The following is a 26,697-nucleotide window of genomic DNA, read 5'->3' as shown; positions in this document are numbered from 1 at the left end:
TAGATATCTTTCTGTAATATGAAATAATATCCCTTGATGTTTAAATGGTGAGGCGACACCCATGAAGAGTTAATTTACTTGAAATCACTTAATTATATTTTTAAACATCAAATTGTAAAGAAAACTTTATTCCTTAAATATCCAGCTTACTCACTAGGTTTGTAAATGGCCCTTGGTGACTGAAAATCTGATTAAAGTCATTCAAGTGGACAGGTTTTATTATTTTTTATTTACTGTAAAGCACCGTTTTTATATAGAGTCATTGCTAACGGTCATGGGTAGGCTTAATCCTCCCCAAAAATCATTCTTTTGCCAATCGTGTCTTTAAAGTCCTGAGATATTCAGTCAAGATAATTGAAAATAATTTTAGTATGCAAAATTTCCTTTTTTATTCAGAAGTCCTCATCCATGTTGGTCAAGTCATTAGTTTAATTCACTTACAAGATTAATATTAATAATCATTTTTCATTTATTTATGGTACTCCTTTCCATGATCTGTGTAACACATGCTAGATATTATTTTAATTAAATGTTGCTAAAAGTTTTGCCAAAGTCTTTCTATTCTGGAAGAAATGGGGCTTAGGTGGTCACATAGCTTACTTTCTGTGTGCCAGTGCCCAGAAGGGACATGATTTCTGCACAGTCTTCTTAACCTGCATTCTCACAGCTCACACTAGCAATCACTTTCTGTCTCTTACCATCTTCTGTGGAATACAAACCACTAGAACATTCATGATTGCAAGCTTTGTAATATAGATGGATTGTTCTGTCTTATAATTTTTATTATAAACCATTTGTGGTGGCCTTGAACACTTGTGATCTTAGAGTGAAATCTATTTCAGGGAAGGAGACCCGGTGAGTAATGCTTTAGGCTTGACTTTCCTACATGTTAAATCAAATAATGTCCTTATTATTTGTCAATGTCACTTTTAGAACCGTGTGCATAGGTGTGTATGTATGTGTGTCTGTGTGTGACACTTAAGTAGTGACATGATGAAAATGATATGAAATCCAAAGAATACCATTTTAATTATCTTCTGAGTGTAGTATTTTCCTACTCATGAAAGATCATTCCCCCAAGTGTGCATTTTCTTATTTATTTTTCCCTCTGAGACTGCAAATATTAGGAAAAAAAAACCTTTTTGTCTCAATTTTTACTCATTACATAACTTCTGTGAATTTTGTCAGTGAAATATATTGTCTTTAGTTCTTAAATTAACATCTGTTTTTAGAAGTAACAAAACGTCCAAGGCAGAGTAAAGTAATTATTGCAACAGAGTACACTTAAAATTTCCTGATCTTAGGATCAATGTTCCTCAGTAAAAGCTTCATTTCCTTTGTTCCGGAATAATTCCACCTCATATACTAACCAAAGCATGCAAATTGGAAATGAAATTTCTTTTTTACTAATTTTCTTAGAATTGATTGCTTGTTTGACTGGGCTGACCTTTCTTTAAATCTGAATTGATTGACCAATTGAGTCAATGTGGTTAAATTGGTTGTGCATGTACACAGAGACTTTGTTTATTCAGTTTAAGATATTCTGAGTAACAATTTCCCTCTGCTTCTGTTCTGCTCCAAGAAACAGTCCACTTTATGATTCATTTAATAATGTGTCAGAAAATAAATGGCAATGGAGCAGGACACTGGGGACAGTCGCAGGGGATCCTGTGGTTGTTTAACATCCCGAGAAATAATTTTTACAAATCATTTCAGATTCTTATGTAGCGGGGATGTCAAACTTGTGTATTATATTAAAGATGCTATCTATACTTTGGCTTCTATGAAGTTAAGTTATCAGAAAACTGGAGTCATCACCAATGTGATTACCATCTATTATAACTGTACAATTTCCAGCACTTTGAAAAAAATTGGAGTGCACCACGGGACAATCAGATATATTTGAATGGCTTAAGGATATTGCTTTCTATTTCTCATGTTTACAAGTCAAATTTTCATTGTACTGGGTAACATTGTGTAGAACCCCCCCCCAAATCACATAAAAGAACCAATATAGATTATAATATCTTGGTACCAGATTTTTCTAAGAATAAGAGTTTTCTCATTCACTTAAAATATCTAATTTCCTTTACTTTGTCCTACTTTTTATCTTTTGGACATCAGAAATAAGCCCTGTAACTCTGAAATTCATAATCAGAAGGATAGGAGTGTCAGACCCTAAGATTTCTAGAGGAACCTGCCTTTCAGTCCTGTGTTACAACTGTAGTTCCATTGAAGATCAGTAAAAAAAATTTCTACAAAACCCATCCTCTTCCATACTCAATCCTCATATTGTTTTCAGAAACATTTTTTCATGCCACAGGGCTGTGCAAAATATAATTTTGTGTTTCTATGTATATATCCCACAAAGCCTGATTAGTGTACGTGTGTGTGTGTGTGTGTGTGTGTGTGTGTGTGTGTGTGCACGCATGCGCACATGCATGCTCTTTGATTGCTGTAAAATAGAACTTTGCGATCTTTAAACAAAGTTTTAGAAAGAAAATGTTTTGCTTAGGCTGTTCTGACAATGTTGATGAGATGAGTAGGTTTTATTGTTGTAACAGGAAAGGAGACTTCAACAACGTTTTATAGATAGTGTGCTAAACACAGTGCATCCAGAGATGAAGTGAAGGTCTGCAGACCTCCTTTGGGTGAGGTGTGGTCTTTTCACAAAATATCCATAAATTCGAAGAGTGGATTCTATTGGGGTGTAGCGAGGTGGTGAACTGTAAGTGATGGGACTGAGGAGCACCATGGTTTTTATGCTTCGCTCTCATGAGAGACAGGCGTCCTTGGCCATTTTTACATGTAGCTACTGTCTCCTTTCAAGCCCCTCTCTCATCTGAACTCACTCTCACAGAATCCTTGCTGGAGGAGATTGCTATGCTGTCTGTGCTTTCAGCTGTACTTTAAACTTTGACTTCAATCCTCCTTTATCGTTCAGTCTTGGATATTTTGTCAGAGCAACACTGAAGGGACTGGTAGATTACATGTGTGTGCATGTGTGTGTGTAATGTACTTGACTAATCAATTCTTAATGGCTGTCTGAGAAAGTCTAAAAGGAATACATTTTCAAATGGAAAGGCATAATCAGTCTTTACTCAATTCTGTCAAATGTCCAGAGGTTTCTAGGCACATATTTTTATTCAATTGTTAATTCACCCCCATTCATGTCTAACTTTATACACAAGCATTTGGAAATATGTAGTACTCACTTCTCATCAAGGAAATTTTTCCTTGCAATGGACAGAAACCAGTAGAGAAAACCATTGAAAATTTAGAGTTGTAGAGTCCACTGTCAATGGATGCAACTGTAAAACACTCTTCAGCGAAGAGTCAGGGGACATTTTAGAAGAGTAGGCTTAAAGATTGTATGAGCTAGAGAATTAGGAGTTAGTTTCCTGTGAGACTGTCTCTCCTAGGAATTTCTGAAGTTTCACCCTTAAAGTCTTACAACATGACTGCTTAACTAAGAATTGAACAAGCACAATAAGAGGAGACAGACCTAAGAGGACAGGGGAAGGCCCATGAGGCCTCAGCAAAGACTATAGGCAACTAAGGAGCATGTACAGTGTAAGAAATAGCCTTCCCCACTGAAAAGCACACTGATTTGTCATCCAAAACCAAATGTTGAGCCCTGAAAGCATACTTACTTACAAGTGATGGTATACAAACTGGGCAGCTTATATTTAGGAATATTTATGTGTATACATATAACAATGGAAAATATGCCATGAATTTGAAATTTTGCAAGGAGTGTTTGAAGGAACAGAAGAAACAGGGAAGATAATGTAATTATAATCTAGAAAGGAAGGAAGGAAGGAAGGAAGGAAGGAAAGAAGGAAGGAAGGAAAGAAGGATTAAGTGCAAAAACAAGCATACAAACAAAGATACGCCTTCCAGATCATTCTCTTTTGAAGGAACATAAATATTTGGTGTTTTGTTTCAAAATTTCCTAAGATATCAATGAGATTGTAAATCTTTCTCTTTTTATTTTTAAATGATTCATTTATTTGTGTGTATGTGTAAATGCCTATGTATATGTAAGTGTACCAAGTTCATACCTCGTGTACCATAAGCCAGAAAAAGGCATAATTTCTTCTGAAACTGAAGGTCCAGGCAGCTGTGAGCCACCATGTGTATGCTAGGAACTGAAATCTTGGTCGTCTGCCACTGCGGCAAGTGTCCTTAATGCTGACCTGTTTCCTCCAACCTGAGATATCAAGTCTTTCTGATAAGTTACTACACTATACCTTTTCTTTCATATCTCAATCAATATTGACCTGAGAACACATTTAGGGAATATGTCCTTAAAGTTATTCAGAAAATCTTTATCAAAAACTGTAGTTTGATGAGGTATTACTGTATCTAACCCAGCACCTGCTGTGTCTGCAAGCACATAGAAATAGAAATAGCTATCATTTGAGGTTATCATTTGCATTCCACATTTGAGGTTAGAACTTTGCCATATTTGACATAATCACACAGATATACATTTCATTCCTTCGTAAACTTGCATCATGTCATTTCATAGCGTCTCTCCCCTAATCTATTGTGAACACAGTTTGTTCTCATTAATTGATTACTTTGGTTTGGGCAAGTCAAGTTGACTTTGGTTCTCTACATGGCAATTAGAGATGCTTAATTAGAATTTAATTTGGGTGATACAAGGCGTGCTTGCCAGCACCACATTGGTGCTTTAGGCAGTAACTGGGACCTCCTTGGGAATTCTGTCTATATCTTTTTATTTATGGGAGGTGTTATTTATGGGAGGTGACACAAGAACACCAGAAGTTTCACATATTCTTGGGCTTTTTCTTCCATATTGGCAATAAATATGAGTGTGGCAGCCTCGGTTCAGTGTGCTTAGCTGAGTTACTGAAACATCCAGGAGAGCAATTCTTCGGTTAGGAGGAGTAAGCACCACCCTAATAGCAGTGCTTAGTGGTAAGGCTGTCTGAGAGCCAGAAAAGAGATTTTAAATTAAACGGACTTTACTGAAAATTGTCTTCACTTTGCAGTCCAGAGTCAGGGTTGCAATTTTCAACTTTCTTTCCTTTCACTTACCTGTTGCTAAGAGATCACAGTTCAGGTAAAATTTATGTTTCTTCAATTATTGGGCATAGAGTCAGCATGAGAGAGAAAGTGTGAAGTGTAGCATGTAGGTAAGGACTTAAAAATGTAAGTGGCGTAAGAGAAAGTGGAAATATGAACATTTAGTGAATGATTATTAAATATGTCAGAATAAACTAAGTATTCTTGAGTCTTCCACTGTGACTATAGAAATTAGAGCTTTTGGTTTTGTTTCTCTTCTTTTAGCTTTTTTACTTAAGAATCAGAAAAAAAATGTTTGATTGAGATAGAATTGGCAGACATTATTATTTCTAGTTGATTTACAATAATAGCAATCATTTACCAGTCCTTTGAAGTCTATTTGTTACATGAAATTTTATTACATGTTAGGAAATTTTAAGCATGGTTAAAAATTGCATTTTCTCAAAAACAAACATAAAATGGGAAGGTTCACGCTTGGACCTTTTAAGTCTGGTCTAGTTAGAGCTATACTTTTCCTTAAGAAAATTTTAAGACCACAGTCAAAGGTGAATATTCCTATTCTAATCAGGAGGTTACCATTGACCAGCATATATATCCCTCAGCAGACATACTACTCACTGAATGGCTGATGTCAAGTTCCACTAAGAATTCACTTGAGATGTGTGGTACTGACAGTCCAAAACATTCTCCTCCTCCTCCTCCTCCTCCTCTCCCTCCTCCTCCTCCTCCTCTTCCTTCTCCTCCTCCTCCTCTTCCCCTTCTTCCCCTTCCCCTTCTTCCCCTCCTTCTCCTTCCCCTTCTTCCCCTCCTTCTCCTTCCCCTTCTTCCCCTCCTTCTCCTTCCCCTTCCCTTTCCTCCCCTTCCCCTTCTTCCCCTTCTTCCCTTTCCTCCCCTTCCCCTTCTTCCCCTTCTTCCCCTTCTTCCCCTTCCCCTTCTTCCCCTTCTTCCCCTTCTTCCCCTTCCCCTTCTTCCCCTTCCCCTTCTTCCCCTTCCCCTTCTTCCCCTTCCCCTTCTTCCCCTTCTTCCCCTTTTTCCCCTTTTTCCCCTTCTTCCCCTTCCTTCTTCCCCTTCTTCCCCTTTTTCCCCTTTTTCCCCTTCTTCCCCTTCTACCCCTTCTTCCCCTTCTTCTGCTTCTTCCCCTTCTTCCCTTTCCTCCTCCTCCTCTTCCTCCTCCTCCTCCTCCTCCTCCTCCTCTTCCTCCTCCTCTTCTTCTTCTTCTTCTTCTTCTTCTTCTTCTTCTTCTTCTTCTTCTTCTTCTTCTTCTTCTTCTTCTTCTTCTTCTTCTTCTTCTTCTTTTTTCTCCTTCTCCTCCAATTGAAGCAGCACATGAAAATGAATAAAAGAAGAATCCCTCTGTGAAATGAACGGTCTAGGAACAGAGCATGAATGTGTTCTACTTTTGGTATTTCTTTTATATTGAAATGCCATTGATACATAGGATAAATGCTTTCTGTGACCATTTTTGTTATTTCAAAAAATATTGAATGTTTTCTATTTAACTACTAAGAGTCATTCAGAACAAAAAACAAACACCTAGCCTTATCATCATCTTTGTGCTCTTGTTTAATAAAAGAGTATAATAAAAGTGAGGTTTCAAGTAGAAAACTAGGTTTCATGAATATCCATTGTCACTTGCCAGAGTCATATTCTAATTTGCAGCAAAGTCTGAGACACCTGTGAGCCTGTTCTGTTGTTTTGGAACATCATGATGATGGTTTCTTCAAGGTACTTTGACATGAAATTTGATGTTAAATAGGGCTTAACATGTTCTAGTTAGGCCAGTAATGCAATACTTAATTGCCCACATACTCTTTGCCATATTTTTGATTTTTGCTATCAAATATATGTCATATGGGTTCAACAACAATAACAACAACAACAACAACAACAAATAAAGTAAGGTGATAACTGTGGCTGAGGATATAGCATGGTAGTTCAATGGTAGAACTCATTCATGATGTGTGCGGCAAGGCCCTGGGATGAGTGATGACCAGGAGAGAGAGAGAGAGAGAGAGAGAGAGAGAGAGAGAGAGAGAGAGAGAGAGAGAGAGAGGAGAGAGAGCCACAGAGGCAGAGAGATAGAGGCAGAGATGGAGACAGACAGAATGAGATTTCAACCATTAATGTGGTTTTTCTCTTTATTCTATTAATTTTATACACATTACAGTAGAAGATATATAAAAGCATTGTTATATACTTAAAATCTTGATTATATAATCCCTAGGTATCTTTGATGAATATATCAAGCAGCTATAAAAAGGAGAACAAACATGAAAGTGGAAGATCTAAGATTTGTGCCAAGTATGTTTTCTCACATATGCAAAAGAGACTTAGTAGAGGTCTGTTCCCAAAGTATACTCCAATTCAGACATAGCTGAAAAATCATTAAAGTAAAAATAGCTGAAGACATTTCTACCCAGAATCCTGAGAATTTAGACCATAGTCTTGTATACCAATTTTACTCCTTTACTCAACTCCAGAATTTTGATGTACAACAAAATATAGGAGATTCGGTTGCACTAATTGCTAAGGTCAGTTTCAGCTCAAAATGGCTGGTGCTCAGAGTCTAAATAATAGAATTAACAGTCTTCCTGAAATTCAGAAGTCTTCACATGTTTTGGCTGTTTTCTGATGTTTACCAGACTTGCAGACTTGGAAAGCAACAGGTAGAGTTTTAGATTTCAAAAACATATTCTTTGAAATTAATATATAATTACATCATTTCCTCCTTTTCTTTCCTACTGCTACCCTTTCTCATGTACCCTCTTACTCCCAACTTCATTAAATCTTCACAGACACACACACACATTAGAAATTTTCCTCTAGATCAAAAATAATGACAATGAAAGATCATTTTATTGCTAAACATGAATTACATACAAACAAAACAATAAATAAATTAATGAGTATGTGAAACAAAAATTCCTCCCCTTCTAAAATAAAGAATATATTGAGTTTCAAGATTGTGTGTGTGTGTGTATATGTGTGTCTGTGTGTAGACCTGGGTCTGTGTGTGTGTGTGTATGTGTGCGTTTGTATACCAGAGAATATATTCCTAAATATAAAATCATTGCATGATCAGTGCATATGAAGTTACTTGTATGTATATGACTTCAGGGTTGATCAAGTGCTTTTAGATAAACACTTATTTTCTTTAAAAAAAATGATTGTATTCTTTTTGTTGCCTAGAGACTCTGCATTGATTGCATTACTTAGGAGATTGTCAGTAAATATTACCTGGAGGAGTAGGCTAAGAAAACTCTTAACCAGGTCACTGAAGAAAATCTTAACAAGGCACTAGGAAAGAATATGAACACAAAAACTGAGTAAGAAGCAGAGTGTACACAAGACTTTTATATTGATGTATTAGTTCATTCTTTATGAATTTAGAACTTTTTTTAAAACAAATAATTCAACAGGCAAACAAAATTCTCTGGGGAATCTTGGAAAATTCCCCTTGATCAAACAGAATATTGACAGCTAACAAGTTCATTTCATTGTTAAAGATGGATCACATACACACAATAAATAAATAAGTCAAAGAGTGTACGTGACAGAAATACCTGCATTCTTAGAGAAAGAATATTTTAAATTTCACAATTGCACTAATATCAAAAGTTCTTCTCCCTTTACTTACTATCCCCTCTCTAAGTCATGACGAGAAACAGAAGATGTCTCTGCATTCCTATGATCCCAGAGTCAGGACAGTGACCCAGAGTTGTGAGTTAAAGATCAGCATGGGATATTTTTTTAAAAATAACATTTGTTTTATTTCTACAATATTTATCAAGCCATTGTCAGAACATACACATTTTTAAATCTTAATTGACTTAATAAAACTGAGAGTTTTATTATTGATCCATTCTTCAGTCAGCATGGGATATTTACAGCATGATCCCTTCTACAAAAAGTGCATAGTTTTACAATGGTGTTTATTATATGTACCTTGTCTAAGACAGTTTATAATTTAATCTAGTCCACATTCACTAATGCATAGAGAAAATAAAGAAAAAGAAAAATCACAAATGTGATATTACAGGAAAACAAGATTTTTTTTTATTGGATACTGTTTTATTTACATTTTAAATGTTATCCCCTTTCCTGGTTTCCAGTCCATAAACTCTCTATTCCATTCTTCTCCCCCTTCTTCTATAAGAGTGTTCCCCCACCCAACCACCTACCCTTTCCCACCTCCCTGCCCTGGCATTCTCTATACTGGGGGGGGTCCAACTTGGCAGGACCAAAGGCTTCTCTCCCCATTGGTGCCCATCAAGGTAATCCTCTGCTACATATGCAATTGGAGCCACGGGTCTGTCCATGTGTACTCTTTAAATGGTGGTTTAGTCCCTGGGAGCTCTGATTGGTTGGTTGGTGTTGTTGTTCTTATGGGGTTGCAAACCCTGTCAAATCCTTCAATCCTTTCTCTAACTCCTCCAATGGGGACCGTATTATCAGTTCAATGGATGGCTGCGAGCATTCCCCTCCATGTTTGTCATGCTCTGGCAGAGCCTCTCAGGAAACAGCTATATCAGACTCCTGTCAGCATGCACTTCTTAGCAACAGCAATATTGTCTGGGTTTGGTGATGGTATGTATATGGGTTGGATTCCCAGGTGGGGCAGGTCCTGAATGGCCATTCTTTCAGTCTCTGCTCCAAACTTTGTCTCCATATCTCCTCCTATGAATATTTTTGTTACCCCTTCTAAGAATAACTTAAGCATCCACACTTTGGTCATCCTTCTACTTGAGCTTCATGTGGTCTGTGAATTGTACCTTGGGTAATTCGAGCTTTTGGGCTAATATCCACTTATCAGTGAGTTCATACCATGTATATTCTTTTGTAGTTGGGTTACCTCACTTAGGATGATATTTTCTAGTTCCATCCATTTGCCTGTGAATTTCATAGTGTCATTGTTTTTAATAGCTGAGTAGTAGTCGTCATCGATTGTGAAAACAAGAATTTTAAAAAATTTTTTTCTTTTTACTTTTGAAAGTATGGAACTGATTCTTATCTTTCTATTGATTTAATTGACTCATTAAAAAAATAAGATATTGGAGGACAGGATTTCTAGGCTAGGAACATAGAACAATTGTTGCATATATATGCATGTATATATGTATATATCTTCTTTAAAATTTTGTTGTGAACCTGACATTATTCTACAAAGAAAATATGAATATAAAAAGTGATAAATAGAAAAATGAATAACATCAATCCAATAATTTATTGCTTTACACACATTGCTGCAAATTGAAGGCAAGAAAAATGTCCAGGAACTATATTTGTCATGAAATCGTTCACATACACATATATGAATATATACACATATGTGTGTGAATATATGCATATATGCATGCTGTATTTCTAAAAGTATGTACATACATATATACATGTATATATGTATATTTATTGGCATATAAACACACACATATATATATACTCACAGACAAATAAAACATATCCTAGCACAAAGAATTCAATAATCAGACATTTTTCTGTCAAATACATTATTTTGCTATAAATTTTCAGTCCAAGTTTTACAGTAGTATTCAGTTCTTCTTAATAACCCAGAAAGGTCACACCTCAAAGGAAGTTCTGACCAGCTTGAGCATGTCTTCATAACCACCAAGAATTTCCAGGGTACTGGAATGTCTGCCTAGTCTTTCTTCATTTGAGTTATAAGAAGGGAGGTTGTGTCCAGTGAACTCCACCTGACATTGCTCTTTGTCACTGTTTCCATAGCTTCTGAATATTGCTCCAGGGCTAGAGTATAAATAGGATGAACAGAGCCTCAAGCCGCCTACATGACTCATGTAAGCCATAATTACACTGGCCATGTGTCTATTTCCAGGACCTATTTAAGGCCTATAATTCAGTGTAACATTTGTTCTAAAATATAATTCTAGACAATCTCTCAACTACCAGAGCAATGTTGGAGTGACACAATGGATGGTCTCTTTGTTGAATACTCATAGCTCCTTACTACATATATATGGACACGCACATATTTTCATTGCTGTCTTGTTCACGCTCAATACTAAGCTGGTAACAAATATAAATACCTTTAAATACTGCTATTTTTCTTTTGGGTGTCTTTATTTTTAGGAATAAACAATGGTTTTTAAAATGGGAGTTGGTTGCCATTGGAAAGCACTTTCATGCCAGTTTAGCAGGCAGAAGCTCTTCCAACTCTCAAAACTGTACTCCGTGAAGAAACTCCTGTCAACCTGACCCACCCTTGTGGACATGTTTTGCTGACATAAACAAGTGGAATGGGTCTCCTTCTGTTCCAAGTTTCTTTGTAATAAACTAGTTGAAAATGTAGAAACAGAAGAAGCATGCAGAACCTTTCATATCACAAAAAAATGTTTAAATATCAAAAATTATGTGGTAATGCATTTTCTTTAAGATGCTCCCTTCAGACCTGGAAGGACCTAAGGAAAATGGTCAGTTTTAACTTAAGGGTTTTAGGATAAATGGTACCAACATTTTTATGAAATTATTCCAAATTTGGTTGAGACCGAAGCCTTTTTATGAGTGAGACATGATAATCTATTTACCTGGTTAGTATCTCATACTGTTTTGTGGTGGTTATACTGATTCTAACTTTCCAACGTTCAGAAAAAGCTAATTTTATCACCATTTTCAATCCATGTAACATTACATATTTTTCTAATATAAATAGTAACTTGCAAATATATAATATAAATAACAAATTTCACAATTTCATTTTTAGTTGGCTTTTCTTTAACATATAAGGGATGAACTAAATTTCTGACATTTTGCCTTCTTTAGAACTAAAGTGTTGTGTAAAATCTATCACAGCCCCAATATTTTGATTACATTTTAAGGTTAACACAAAGATAACAGCTTTTGTATTCACACTGTATTTGAGTAATGCAGTCTTGCTAAACATCAAAAGGGAAAGGAGGTTCAGACCTGAATGAAACTTCTTTTCCACTGAAGGCTGAAGTAATACAAAATCACTTCTAAAAAAGATGTGAAATTCCATGTGTGGTAACGAGTCTTTTAAATCCACCATCCGTTTCAACCCTGGATGTTCTCAAATGTTGAGGATTTGAATGACTAATGTACTCATCTCACAGTGCAATTTTGGAGAGTTATTTAATTAAACAGTATTGCCACAATTATTTAAATGGACATTTGACAATGAATACCTCTCAAACTGGCTGGATGATGTTTTTTAGCCCCATTGATCTAGCTAAATCCAATAGTAAGACTGACTTTTTGTTTAATAGAATTCTTTCTAGAATGTTCCACTCCATTAGTAAAGAGTTGCTCCAGTTATCTTCTCAAGGGCGCTAGCTAATAAAACAGAGACATTTGTGTCTAGATGCTGAGTGTTTACATGTAGGCAGTTGCTCAGGCAACCCTGTTGTAAATACGTATGTTGTATTAAGAAAATGACCACCATGTTAAACTCAGACTTGTTTATTTTAATCAGAATTTTTAATCAATGAAGCTTATAGAAAAACATTCCCTCTAAAAATGTTGAGTACTTTGCATCTTTATAACTACTGTAAGAACATAAAATACCAAAATAATGTGGAGTTAAAATTACTTTTCAGAAAATAGAGCAAGGATTGTTTTTCTCCTGGACTCTTCAATTATAAATCTGAATTATGAAGATGAGCAAAATCTGCTAGCATTTGTATTTGTCAGTGCATTGCCTCAATACAGGAACATTCAGAATTATATCAGACATAGTTTATAGAAGGCTCTTCAATGGAAAGCATCTTGCAGTGTTTGGCTGAGAGTGCAGGAAATACTGCAGCTGTCTCGAGAAGCTTTATTCTACCCAGGCAAGAACACCAGGCCCCTTCTTGCCCTTATTTGCTTTGAGAGACTAACCCTGTCAGCTTGATCAATGGGCTTTGACAGAGGCAACAGTAATTCAAATCTCATTCACAGGTAGCATAGTGTTTAATAGATTCTTTTTTAACAATCTCTGGTGGAGGGAAGTGCATGGCATTTGTATTAATTTACTGTGGAGCTTTTATTCTCTCCCAAAGCCAAACCCCATCCTATCTTTAGGTATACATTTTAGTCATCTGCTCATGCTTGCCTTGTTTGCGTATTTATTTACAAACAACTAATTTATTCTTACTCATAGGAAAGAAAATTACTTTTCTATTGAAAGAATAAGATGGGGAAGAAAAGGTGATACAGTGTTTCATGGGTTCACATTTTATGAACTGAATAATATGGTTTTGACAAGAGCATCCTATCCTAATCATATTTTGGAGGTGCAGAGGAAAGATGATGGTTTGGGTAAATGCAGGCAAATTGTAGTTCTATTCTCTTTGCTCTTGAATTTGACAAATCAATTCATTACTGATAATAAAAATGGGGTAGGTTTGCAGAGAGAGCTCAATTCATTGCATCTCTCCCACACACCTTAGTTCATGAAAAGAGTAGTTGCACGAACTTTTGTTAGTACCTGTTCCCATCATCATCTCTGACATAAACTTTTCACATTTCAGTCAGATTCATTTCCCTTTTGTTCATTAAAAAGGATGAAGTTAAAGCATTTACAAGAGCTTTTTCTGCAATGTCAAAAAGATTCCATAATTAATAATAGATAGCAGTAATAGGATGTTTACTTGTTGGTGTATTCTGGAGAGTGCTAATACTTTACTTAGATGTTATTACCTTTAGATTAGCTTACATAAATTAGTACTTTTGCTACTAAACCAGTGTCAGACCTATGACTCATGTTTACTATATTTGTTTTTTCTAAGTTTAGAAATGTTACACAGTCAATTTTCTTTGGAAAACAATATTATTGTAATCAAGCACCCACACATGGATATATGTTAGCACACATCTAGGAAAAACTAAAATAACTAATATGATAACCCAAGGGAATAGTTATAGGCAAATAAAAATTCCCAAATCAATGAAGGGCTTTTCTGAGACTTATCATCTTGGACAGAAATTATGTGTAAAATTTGTTATTAAAAATGACAACAGAAGACAGTTTATAATTGAACAGTATCCCACTGAGCATTTTGGGTATATAGAGCCGATGTAGATAACTATAGAAGAGTAACTGATACAAAGAAAACCACACATTGTTATATTTAATGAACCTGTTCATTTCACAGATTCATAAGAACACACACATACATAATTATCCTTTAATATACATGGCCATGAAATGCAAAAAATAGATAAGGTTGAGAGAATAGGGAGAGAAGGAAGCAGTGCCCTGTAGTGAGGAGTCAGGGCATACTTCATGGAAGATTGTGTCTCATATTAAGGAAGAGCATACAAATAGATGGAGTTAAAGAAAGGAGGCAGCCATACAGCAGTCACCAGCATGTGGAAGAGCATGAAGATCAGAATCATGTTTACAGAGTGATTTTATCTTAGTTACACATTCCACATGACATTAAGGCAAGACATCACTGTAAGTATGTTAGATGTGGCGGCTCGTGTCCAGTCACCCATTCAGTTGTGTACTGAGTTCCTTCAGTGGTGGAATGAAGACAGGGAATGAATGCCAACCTATCAATTGATGCAAAGGAAAAAAATAAAAAAATGGCTCCTGAAAACCCATCCAGGAGAGAATCATTGTTTATTTAACTATGGAAGCAGAGGACAGTAAGTTCTTCATTTGATGCTTAAAGACGGTTACAAGATGAAAATCTATGCACTGAATAAATCTACTTGAGGGATTCAGAAAATTTAATAGAGAAGCTGACATTTGGGCTGGATTCTGAGGCTGTGTAAATATTAGAGTATGTGGACAGATGGAGGTGAATAATAAAGCAAGTGAAATAAATATTTGTAGATGGTAGTGAATACACAAGGCCATGGTTTATGGCAGCCCGGGAGTGCTGTGCTGGTGAGATTAGGGTTTGTGCCATAACACTACACTTCTGAAAAGGTTTTAGTAGAGAGATATCCTTCAACTTAAAGAGACCATGTCTTAACTTTAGCACCAGTTCTCTGACATTGACTTATAGAATACACGCAGATAAAAAGGTTTTAACCTAGTTAGCACACTGATATATATTCTCATATATTAAATAGCAGAGACTTTTAAAGTTGTCAGACATTTGGAATTTAAGGGCCTGGGAAAGCTTCTCAGTTGCTGAGCACTTGTTTGGCAAGCATGATATCCTGATTGAAATCCCTAGAAGATTAAAAAACACAACAAAATAGAAGAATTTATTGAATACATTACTGATTCACATAATTGATCATGGTTGGCTATTTTCTTATAAATGTTGACTTTAATCAGAAAAGAACAATTGAATGGAAACTGGCCTCTTGATAGTCATGTGCATATAAGTAGTCAGATAATGATGTATTTTAAAAAGCTTGTAGCTGTTTGTTCATAAGACCACTGTCCATGTTAATACAAAAGAAATGCATATGTCACACAAAATGCAATGGTAACATCTACGAATTCTGCTATACCTCATCCATATCAAGACTAAATGCTAATCAATGATACATAATAATTATCTGTAGGAATATCTTACTGCACAACCTATAGCAAATAGAACCTTATTTCCCTTTTGTGCATATAGTAATACTTCAACATGTCTACTAATTTTGGTATATTATTATCCATGCATAATGCCTCACATTATGAATCTCTCAAGGATCTCTTCCTTCTAACCAAAGTTCCTACCCACATATTCTGAAAGCACATTTAGCTATATACAAGTACCTTCACATTTACCTTTTACCTGAGGTTCCCTTGGCTACTTTGTTTTCTGCATTTTTGTTTGATTATGCCACTTAATTGCTCTAAATTAGTTGCATTCTGTAACCATAACTGCAGGGCCAGACTGAACCGTATCAGCACTCTAACCTCAAATCACTCAAATATCTCTTTGTTTATGTCTTCATGTGTTTATGTGTTCTGTCTTTCACCATGTACACACACTACATTTCAAAGTAAGAATGGTGCATATATATGTATATATAATATATATATACACCATATGTAACACTAAACAGACTCACCGGGTCATATTTATATACATGTGTAAAAACATACACACACTCACACACACACATACTATACTCACACACAGACATACTACACACACACCACCACCACCTCCACCACCACCACCAACAACAACAAGAAAAAGAAGTGCCATAAGTTTGAGAGAGAGCTGTATAGTTTAGAAGGAAGTACAGGTTGGTGAAAATGGTGTGGTTATATTTTAATTAAAGTTAAAAACGGTGAGCACAAGTCACTTGTCCACTTAGCTTGTGACTATTACAGCCCAAGCCAGCAGTAATTCAACTGAACTAATGAAAATACATCAGTCTCACACAGTGACAGTATCACTTAAAAATAAATGGAATGATGTCGAGTAAAAATTACACTGGATGTAACTTGAAAGAAAAACTTGTAGCTTTTTATTCTCTCTATACTATGAAAATGATGAGATTTTTCTGTGTGGTTAAAAATGTAAGTGACCTAGTACTGCCCCTGTACATTTAAAATTCATGTCCACTGATATATTGCTCACCATTTGTGCTGGAGAAATTAATAGGAATAACAAGTCAATGGTACTGGCCTTTCATCTCCTCCTACTCCCATATATAATCAGGCACATCCTTCTCATCTGCGGGGTGCTTATTAAGACTACTGAGAAAAACTTAGAAAGGAAGCCTGAACTAGAGAGAGTGCATGACCCTCTGAACACCACTCTCAGAGACAAACGCAGATAAATGATGGTTTCTGTGTGTTACATACATCCCTTTGTAACAATTTACTGCCTTCAAAATAGCTGTTTGGCTATTCTTGTTTGATTGTTTTGATTTATTCGGCTCCATTTTATATTCATGAATACGACCTTTACATTTGCCTGAAAGTGCTCCTTTTTTGTGGAATGATACTCTTTATAAAGGTGCCACAGTGCCGCTTATATATTGGCCATGCAACATGGCAGAAACAGCCAGAGATTAAGAGTAAATAAGAAGGAAGAGTAATCGAGGCCCAAGAGCTGGCTGTACTGATCACACTCAACATAAACCTACAGCAATGAGGAATCCTTAGCTCTTTGTAGCCTTACTTCATACATCTGTAATATATTCCAATGAAAATGTGTAGCACTCAGAAGAATCTGATTCTTTATGTCTGGGATATGTATCTTTTAAAATAACTGCAGATATCAGGGTTATTGCATCTTATTAGAGGAAACATCTGCAACTATATTGAATTTAGCAAGGAAGTTGATTTGTCAACACATATTTCTACCTGGAATTTCCTTTATTCCCTGCTTTTTCCTCCTTCTCTTCTTCCTTCTTTCTCTTCATTATTTGAAGGCAGCTCTGCTTATTGCCATTAATGCACTGGACCTTGTTATTTTGCAACACCCTCACAAAATTACTTCATTAACTATTTCTTTAGTTTACCTCCATGAATTCCACAGGCAGAGTTTAAACATCTTTAAATCCAAAGCAATGTGAAATACTCCAGCAAGCTCTGGTAGCCTTTATGGAGACACAAGGCCAGGTCTTGGGACAATGTGAGCTATCTCGTAGGACTATCTGTATGGCTACAGTGTCCTTTAGGTGAAGTGATATGCACATGTTTGCGTTGTCACCATTTGTGAGGGTTTAACTGTGTGGCACACTAATCAGCAAGTTCATATTACAAACTCCCTTAGAACATATCATATTGCACTGGCTAATCCTACAGACAGGCTATTACATGATAACCCTCTCTGGTAGCTTTATTTACAAACATGATTTTTTTTACTCATACTTTATTCAGTTTTTCTTTGTGACCTATGAGTATGAAAAGAAAACTACCTTAAAATTTTATTTTTTTCATCCCAAAGTCTCTTAAAGGAAAATCTTAATAAATAGAAAGTTCTTTCATCTAACTTTCTGGAAATATAAAAAAGCCATTAATACAAAGACTTGTACTGCCTAAAACTGATTGCTTGTACTGAAGCTTTTTATTCCAGCCCCACAACTAAATCAGTGTTTGTGCCCCTGTACTCACAAAGTCTTTATAAATTTTTTCAAACAAACTGGCAATGAGTTTTATTATTTTCTCAAATTCTATATATGCCAACAGTAACAGTTTACAATATTGTTTTTTAAAATATTTTTGTGGGTAGTTTTGTGGGTAGAATTCATTTTATGAAAATCTAAAAGAGACCAGGAGAGTTGGTTTGCAAGACTATTATGAAGGGAAATATCTCCATAAATCACCACAGAAAGTTGTTAAAGTGACAAGAGTCTTCATATACTTAGTTGAAGCAGCTCTAATTCATGACAGATAAGTGTGTTACATACTTGGAATTAGAGTTGCCTAAATCTTCATGAAGTTTTCTATTTAATGATGAAACATTATAAGACTTCCTACAAAACATAAAAGTAGTAAAGAGTTTTGAGATTGTTAGTGCAAAGAGGAAAATAATTAGTGCTTATAGATGCAATTGCATCTACACGCACCCCCAAATTTGTTATGATAAGTATAGAGAAGTCCAGTGATGAAAACGCAATTCTCTTCAAAACATTTATGTCAGAAGTTTAGAATGAGATGCACAGACTATAGTTGTCAAATGATAGAAAATCAAATACAGTTAATTTCAAATATTAAATGGAAAAAATAAAATTATTTATCTTCTGTAATATAGTATCCTGTAATATCTCTCCATAAGTGTTTTTTTTTGTAAAAGTGGGTGGAAAGAATTATGGAATGGTAGAAACCTGTATCACGAGACAGGCTTTAGCTTGTGTTTCTTGTTCTATGCTTTCTATGGTAGAATTGAGTTCAAGGATAGTGAAGGTAATGGAAAGGAAGACTTTATGGACACTGCTTGTAGAAACTAATATGTGATTGTGAAACTTAAAATGCAGATGATCCCAACTAACTTATAGGTTACGATCTAGAAAATAAAAGAGAGTTGTTAAAGTTCTTTTGAAGGAAGACATAACAGTAGCTGTTTAGGCTCAGCCTGCACTGATGGTTGCCAGGTTAAAGGTGGTATAATTGCTTTTGGAGGATAAGATCTGAGTTATACAAATGAAAAAATTCTCATATCAATGGATTAAAATATATTTCATCTCAAAAATGGTGTGGTGCAGTGATAGGATACTGTGCAATACTTGATAGCAATGGAATAAGTCCAGGTATAGAGACTGCAAGAAAGTAATGTAACATCCCTGGCCTTGGAAGTAGAGCAGGAGAGGACCAAGGCAAGAGGCTGGTGTGGAAGCTGTAGAAGTTCCCACACTAGAGACACTGTTAGCTTGTTTTTCCAGATCCAATTTACACAAAGCCAAGGACCATTCATTTTTATTTTAAAACAATCAAACATTTTAGATGCATTTTATAGATTGCCAGTCAATCCAACTTTTATTTGGCAGTTTGAGTGTCAAAAATTTGGCAAGGTAAATCACAAATAGAGAACTGGTAAAAGGAGGAATGTTGTATACCAGATGTCAAAAGTTGCTTAAAAGACAGAGTGGTTAAGAGTTTGGTATCATTATTATGTTTGAGCAATAAACAAAGAATAGCAAGCTACAAAATAGATCCACATATGTGTGGATAATTAATTTTCACAGCTTCGTTAGAATTCAGTAGGAAATAGACTGTTGACTGTAGCCAATAAATATTCTGAGATAATTGGGGGTGGTGGGAATAGAATTATACCTTACAGACTGAACAAAATAGATTCCAGGTAAGTTAAAGATTGAATATTCAAGGTTAGAATAAGAAACCAGTTGGCGAACATTCTGACCTCAGAGTGAACCACTTCTATCACTCCTGAAAAACATCAAGACAAACAATGAAAATGACTTAATAAATTGACTTTGTTGACATTAGAGCCATCAGTAGCCTAGGATGCTCCATAAGTTTAATGAGGGGAAAAAGCAAAAGAGTATGAAAATTACTGGGATATGTTGACCAACTTTAATTAATAAAATGTAGAGCTCAGCATGAAGAGATATCCAAATGATGAGTGAACACATGAAAAGATGCTCACTGTCACGGCTAATTAGGAAATTGGTGATTAGTGCACCACTTAAGCGCTATTTTTCAGCCCCGATATTCTAACACAGAGTAACGTACAGAAATATTGAATTCATATAGAACTGGAAATTTTAATATACTGTGGATGAGTAACATAGTTCTGTAGAATCAACAGTTTAGAAAGAAACTTTACTAAACCATTTGAGTTCAAGATGGTCACAGCTTATCATGTATTAGGTTTCCACAGACAGACCCTCTGCAGCTCTCAACTGAAAAAGTACTGTGATAAACCCAAGAATTCTGACAGAAAGTCTGATGGCACCTGTCATATCCTTTAACATAGCTTAGATTCATACATTTTTTGGGGGGAGGGGTGGGAATGCTGAGGGAATCTTTTCAGGAAAAGACTGTTGGTTAAGTCCTTTGTCATATTATGTCATATTATATTTTAAAATAATAAAAATGATCTTTAATCCTGTTTAACAGAATTTCTAATAAATTCAAACATATATTTGTTCTTCAAAAAAAATCCATACTTTTTTTATAACCTACGATTACATTGCACTTAAGCAAAAGTGAGTTTGGTACACAGTGGAAGAAAATGTTAATTTTTAAAGGCATAAAAACTGATTGCAAATTGAATATTGTGAAAGTAACACCCAATAGTAAAAGTAAATACACCAAAGGAAATACAAGCTGGAGTCTTGCTTTACATGCTCTCTGTTCTTTATCACCTAAGCCTTCCCTAAAATAGTAAGACCAATTAACCAGTTTTCTTCCACTACTAAATCTTTCAGATAACTTCTCAAATATCTTAAAATTGGACCAAAATATTAAAATGTACTCAGGTATATACCCTATTTGTATTGGTAGTGTATGAGTTGAAGAATGATGATGTTGCTTGGTTTGCTATTTCCTCATCACACATCTGTAGACCGCCTTCACTTTGTTTAAAAAGTTTTATCTAGCTAGGACACTAATTCCTTGGTTAAAGCTATTCATCTGTGGGGCAGTGGACTGTGAAAAGTGGCCTGGTCCCTGGTTGAGCTAAGGACAGAAGCCCCAGAGACCCTGAAGGGATGGTAGGAGCTCTGCCTATTCCCGGGCACCAGGCCTTTGCCACTATTCACAGTCCCCACAGACTTGTGGCCATTGGTCATGTAAGGGCACTACCCCAAGCCCCTCAACATGTAGGCTCAAGACAAAGATCACCGTTCTAACAAGGTACCTAAAGACATGGAGGACTGAGCCAATAAGTTTTTCTTCCCAGGCACTCCTCCCTGAAAAAGGTATTTAATCTCAGGCCCACCCTGAGAAGAGGGATGTGGTTTTATATATCTACTTTCCACCATGACAATAAATGTCTTGAGGATGGCTTTGTCAGGCATCAACTGGAGGAGAGGCCGTTGGTCCTATCAAGGTTTGATGCCCTAGTGTAGGGGAATTTTACAGTGAGAAGGTGGGAGGCAGTCGGTGAGTAGGTAAGGGAGCACCCTCATAGAAGCAGGGGGTGGTTGGTGTTTCTAGAGGGGAAACCAGGAAATGGGATAACATTTAATATGTAAATAAATGCAATTAAAGAATGAGAAAAGGAAAAAAAAGTCTTAAAACCATTGATTGTCACTTTTCTTTGGGATCTGCTATGGGGAACTATGGAGAAGGCCTTTGCCTGTAGAGCCATCATCTAGTCTCCCATAGAAGGCTGCTCTGTGCTCCCAGCAGGACTGCCACCAAGCTTAAGATACTGCCCATCAAGCCAAAGACTCTCCCGATGAACCAGCTGGCTCCCCCCATCCCCCGATCCTCCCTGCCCATCTCTTTTATGACTTCCAGTGGTGCCTCGGTGTCGAAGAGCCATGGAAGTCCATGGCCACAGCTTCTCCACAGGCCCAGGGACTCCCAAGCCAGCTCTGGCTGACCTGCCCCTCAGTCTGCACTTTCCCACCACAGAGTAGTGTCCTGGGGCTTCCCTACAGCCCAGCACTCACACAGCGAAGGCATGGGGAAGCAGTCAAACACCCCGAATGGTGCCTCCCCAAGCAGTGGCCATGCCCTGTGCAGGAGCAGATGCAAGCCCCACAACACTGTTGTCATAACATTTTATTTCATAAACATCAGAATTTGTTGGCTATCGAAGGAAATATGATTTTTTTACTTGTGATGTAAAGGACCTATAATAATCCACCAGTAAGTTAACAATGTTATTAAGAGGTATACAATCAGTTGATGTGTTAAGAGATTTATTAAAGGACATCATTTCACGAATGGATAGTTATTGATAATTAAAACAAGATTATTCCCTAGTAAAAGTAAAATGCTCACAATGTACTTATTTTTGTCTTTAAAAAAACACCTATAGCTACCTAAATTCATTCACTGAAGTGGAGAAAGCTTCAATATGAAATGAACACTAAACTTGTCATGTGTTTCAGAAATGGCACCACAACAGTATTCATGCAGAATCTGCAGTATTGTTGAGTAAAGAAGAAAAACCTTAAAAGGAATGTCCAGTACTAAATAATCCATGCTGTAGTTTCCAGAGAGAAGTGCTTTCCAATCCTCTTCTAAGATACTTTTTCAGTAGTAGCTTTTAAGTATGTAGGAGTTCTGATCAAAGAAAGTACACAGAATATAATATCCTATATATTTACTCCCCAAATTGTCAATACTTTATTTCTTAGTTTCTACACCAAACATGAATAACCATATATTTTGCACATTCTGATTATTACAGTTAATCATTACATCTCACAAATAAAATCATAATGAACATGGATAATTATATATTATTTTATTTTATAATATAGCTATTCAATTTCTTTTGCTTGTAGGTTGGCCAAGCATCCCAATGGCACAGAATGACTTGTATTTCACATTTCTGTCTCTTTAAATATTACATAATTATTATTTTAGGTTTCTTTATGTGGTTTTTGGCCAAAATAGCTGAGATTATGTGATGTTATCTAAAGAACATTATCAAGGTTCATTTTTTTCCATTACCTAACTTATTTTAAAAAAGAGAGTCAGAACAATGTAATACCCTTGTAAGTAATCCCTTTAATAGAAAACAACCCTGGTTAAAGACAAAGACAAAAAAGGTTTTGTCTTTGTCTTCTTACTTCAAGTTTAAAACTAATTTGTAGAAGGTAGAAAATAGATAACTTGTTACATAAAACATTAGAAACGGGTCTTGACAGTTCTAAAACTCAGACAGGAAACCAAAATATAGTCACACAAAAGCTTTTCAGTAAAACTAAGTGGCACACTATAAAATTGGGGTCTGATCACCATAAAAATATTGTGGTGAGAAGGACACATCAATGCATAAACAGAATACTGTAGGTTGTGCTTATGTTCCCCCATCAAATTAAAAAGATTTTATTTTGAATTATATGAATATGATCTAATATTTTCACTGTAATTCAGAAACTTACTAATATTTTAAAATCAAGGAAGCTGATTTAAAAAGTGCTGAAGTCTACTGGAAAACGATGAAACTGGAAGTGATTACATTAAAGTGTTAGCTCAGAGTCAGGCAAATACTTCATTTGTTCTCTCATATCAGATTGTAGCTGTATGTGAGTGAGGGGAAATACAGAATGCAATTAGCATGGGGACCATTTTTAGAAGGAAAAAGAGGTCTTAAGGGGGAAAAGTTAGGAGGGCAACATGGGATATAAAAGTAGAATGGATTATATCCTGGGTATTCTATACATTTTTGGATAATTTCCACTTATTAGTGAATACATACTATGCATGTCATTTTGGATCTGAGTTACCTCACACAGGATGATATTTTCTAGTTTCATCCATTTGCCTGCAAATCTCATGATGTCCTTGCTCTTTTTTTTTCTTTCATAATTTACATCATCGTTTCAACCAATGATCAATAATACAATTGGAAAACTCAAAACCAAACATTCTCTGAAAAGTAGAAAAAGTGCCCCTGGGCCTGGTGGTGGGAGATGAGAATCACTGCTGGACAAAGCAGCCTGGGCAGAATGGAATTTCCCTCCTGTCTAACACCGACCAAGGAGACTTTATATTTTTTCACTAGGTCCTTTTTAGGATTAGAGACAGATGCTAAAAGATTTATTTTGTTAGCCTGTTGGACCCAGATATTAGGACAAATGTTATAAAAATTAGAAAAATTAAAGATATAAGTAGGTCCTAGTTGCTGGACCTAAGTTAAAAAGGTCCTTAAAACCAGAGAACCGGTTAGGACAAGAATTTTTGTATAAACTGAAAGCCACTGTCACCGTCTTTGGGGATTAGACTCAGTCAGATTTAAAGATATCCAGAAAAAAATGTTGTGTCTTACCCTCTGTGAAAAGACTATCTTCTTGCTGAAAATACTGCTCCAATCAATGGACACCATTGGGCTATCTCTCAGAGTGACAGCAAAGACTTTTTGGGGGTACAGGCAGAAACCCAGGACTGGCCCTGGATTTCTATAAGTTCCTATAATTAAGTTCCTATAATTGTTCAACTAACCAGTTCAGCTACCCCTGGCCAAATTAAACAATACCCAATGACCCTAGAAACAAAAAAAAGAAATTGCAGTCCATCTGCCTGGCTTGAAGACACAGGCATCCTAGTGCCCTTCCTGTCACCCAGCAAAACGCCTCTGCTGCTTATGAAGAAACCTGGGACCTCTGATTCTCAGGAGTCTACCTCCTCCAGAGAAGCAGGTGTACACTGTCTTGGAACTGAAAGATGCTTACTTCAGTCTGCCATTGATGTCCTTGTTCTTAATAGGTGAATAGTATTTCATTGTGTAAACAAACCACATTTTCTGTATCCATTCTTTTATGGTGGGACATCTGGGTTGTTTCCAGCTTCTGGCTATCACACACATGGCCTCTGTGAACATAGTGGAAGACATGCCCATGAAGCATGGTGAGGCATCTTCTGGGTACGTGCCCAGGAGTGATATAGCTGGGTCTTCAGGCAGATCTGTTTCCAATTTTCTGAGGAACCTCCAGATTAATTTCCAGAGTGGTTGTAGCAGTTTGCAATCCCACTGGCAATGGAGGAGTGTTCCTCTTTCTTCATATTCTTGCCAACATCTGCTGTCACCTGAGTTTTTGGCCTTAGCCATTCTGATTGGCGTAAGGTGGAATCTCAGGATTGTTTTCATTAGCACTTCACTGATAAGTAATGACTTTTAACATTTCTTTTAGTATTTCTCAGATGTTGGAGATTCCTATGTTGTAAATTCTCTAAGTCAATAACCCATCTTTTAATTGGGTTGTTTTGATTTTTTTTGGAGATTAGCTTCTTGAGTTCTTTATATACTTTGTTTATTAATCCACTATCCGATGTTGGGTTAGTGAAGATTTTTTTTCCATCTGTAGGTTGCCAGTTTGTCCTATTGACTATGTCCTTTGCATTACAGAAGCTTTTCAGTTTCATGAGGTCTCATTTATCAATTCTTGATCTTAGAGCCTGAGGAAAGATAAAATCCACACAACTCAAGAAGGTTAACAAGTCAAAGGGCCCAAGTGAGGATGCCTCAGTTCCGCTTGAGAGTGAAAAGAAAGCAATCAGGGAGCACAGAAGGAGGGAGGGACCTGGGTGGGAAGGAGAAAGGAACATAATAAGCTACTGTCTGTGGGTGGAGGAAGGCTCTGGCATGAAGCTCTGAGAACCAACAGAAAGACTGGAAACAGGCAACCTTGGGAGTTAGAAGGTGGGGAAGGGGAATTCTAGAATGTACCAGAGACCTGGGAGTTGACAGACACTCAGAGTAAGGGACTTTAGATGAAATGCCCAACAGTGGGGAGAGGGGACTTGTAGGACTAGTAGAAAAACAGGGCAATAAGTAGAGGGATGGGGTTGCCATCCCACAGTCAAAAACTCTGACCCCAGAATTGTGCCTGTCTAAAAGAACTGCTGGGAGTCCCCAGTTTCTGTTCTCTGGTTGAATTAGAGAAAGGCTGGAAGAAGCTGAGGAGGAAGAGGGCAACCACATAGGAAGACCAGCAGTCACAACTAACCTGGACCCCGAAGATCTTTCAGACACTGAGCCACCAACCAGGCAGCATACAGCAGCTGATATGCAGTTCCTGACACAGTTCCTGATATACAGCAGAGGACTGCCTGGTTGGGCCTCAGTGACTTGAGGCCCCAGGGAGTGGGGAGGTCTGGTGGGATAGAGGGACATCGTCTTGGAAACAGGGAGTAGGAGGGATGGGATGAGGAGCTGTCAGGGTGTGGAGCAGGAGAGGGATAACGACTGTGCGGTGTGAAAAAAGGGGGGATTAAAGAAAGATGATAATAATAAATTTTAAAAATGAAAAAAAGTAGAGTAAAGGCAGTGGGGTGGGATAAAGGAACAACAGCATAGGTTACTATCCAAGAGTGTGTTGGAAGAATATCAGCAGAAGCAAAGTGGGTATGATACTGCGTAGTGAAACTCAAATCTTTGTATCCTAAGTTTAAAAGATTAACTTTTTCCCCACCATTATCCCAAAGGTGGCTGAACAAAGTTTCAGCTAAAAAAAGAGCTTTTGAAAAGGAAGATATTTATAATTATGAGTCTATCAGAATTTGATTTTACTCACTTTTCAATAATAGGTTTAATTAGGATGTATGGTTGACATTAGAAACTGCTTTATTCCATCCTTTTCCATAAGATGATATGAACAATTAAT

General features: G+C 36.5%; 1 protein-coding gene and 1 long non-coding RNA gene across 14 annotated transcripts in view; both read left to right on the top strand.

The window, feature by feature from the left end:
- Pcdh7 (protocadherin 7) overlaps positions 1 to 26,697 on the top strand; it is a 430,160-nt gene that overhangs the window by 341,200 nt on the left and 62,263 nt on the right. The window lies entirely within an intron of this gene.
- LOC134481751 (uncharacterized) overlaps positions 1 to 26,697 on the top strand; it is a 55,342-nt gene that overhangs the window by 6,779 nt on the left and 21,866 nt on the right. The window contains exon 1 of the long non-coding RNA XR_010057519.1: positions 1 to 26,697. This exon is cut by the window's left edge and continues 6,779 nt beyond it; it is cut by the window's right edge and continues 21,367 nt beyond it. This is a non-coding gene — a long non-coding RNA (uncharacterized LOC134481751).

Source organism: Rattus norvegicus, chromosome 14, assembly GCF_036323735.1.
Source record: "Rattus norvegicus strain BN/NHsdMcwi chromosome 14, GRCr8, whole genome shotgun sequence".
Taxonomy (NCBI): Eukaryota; Metazoa; Chordata; class Mammalia; order Rodentia; family Muridae; genus Rattus; species Rattus norvegicus.
Note: the sequence above shows the minus strand (reverse complement) of the source record. Positions and strands in the feature narration are given on the sequence as shown.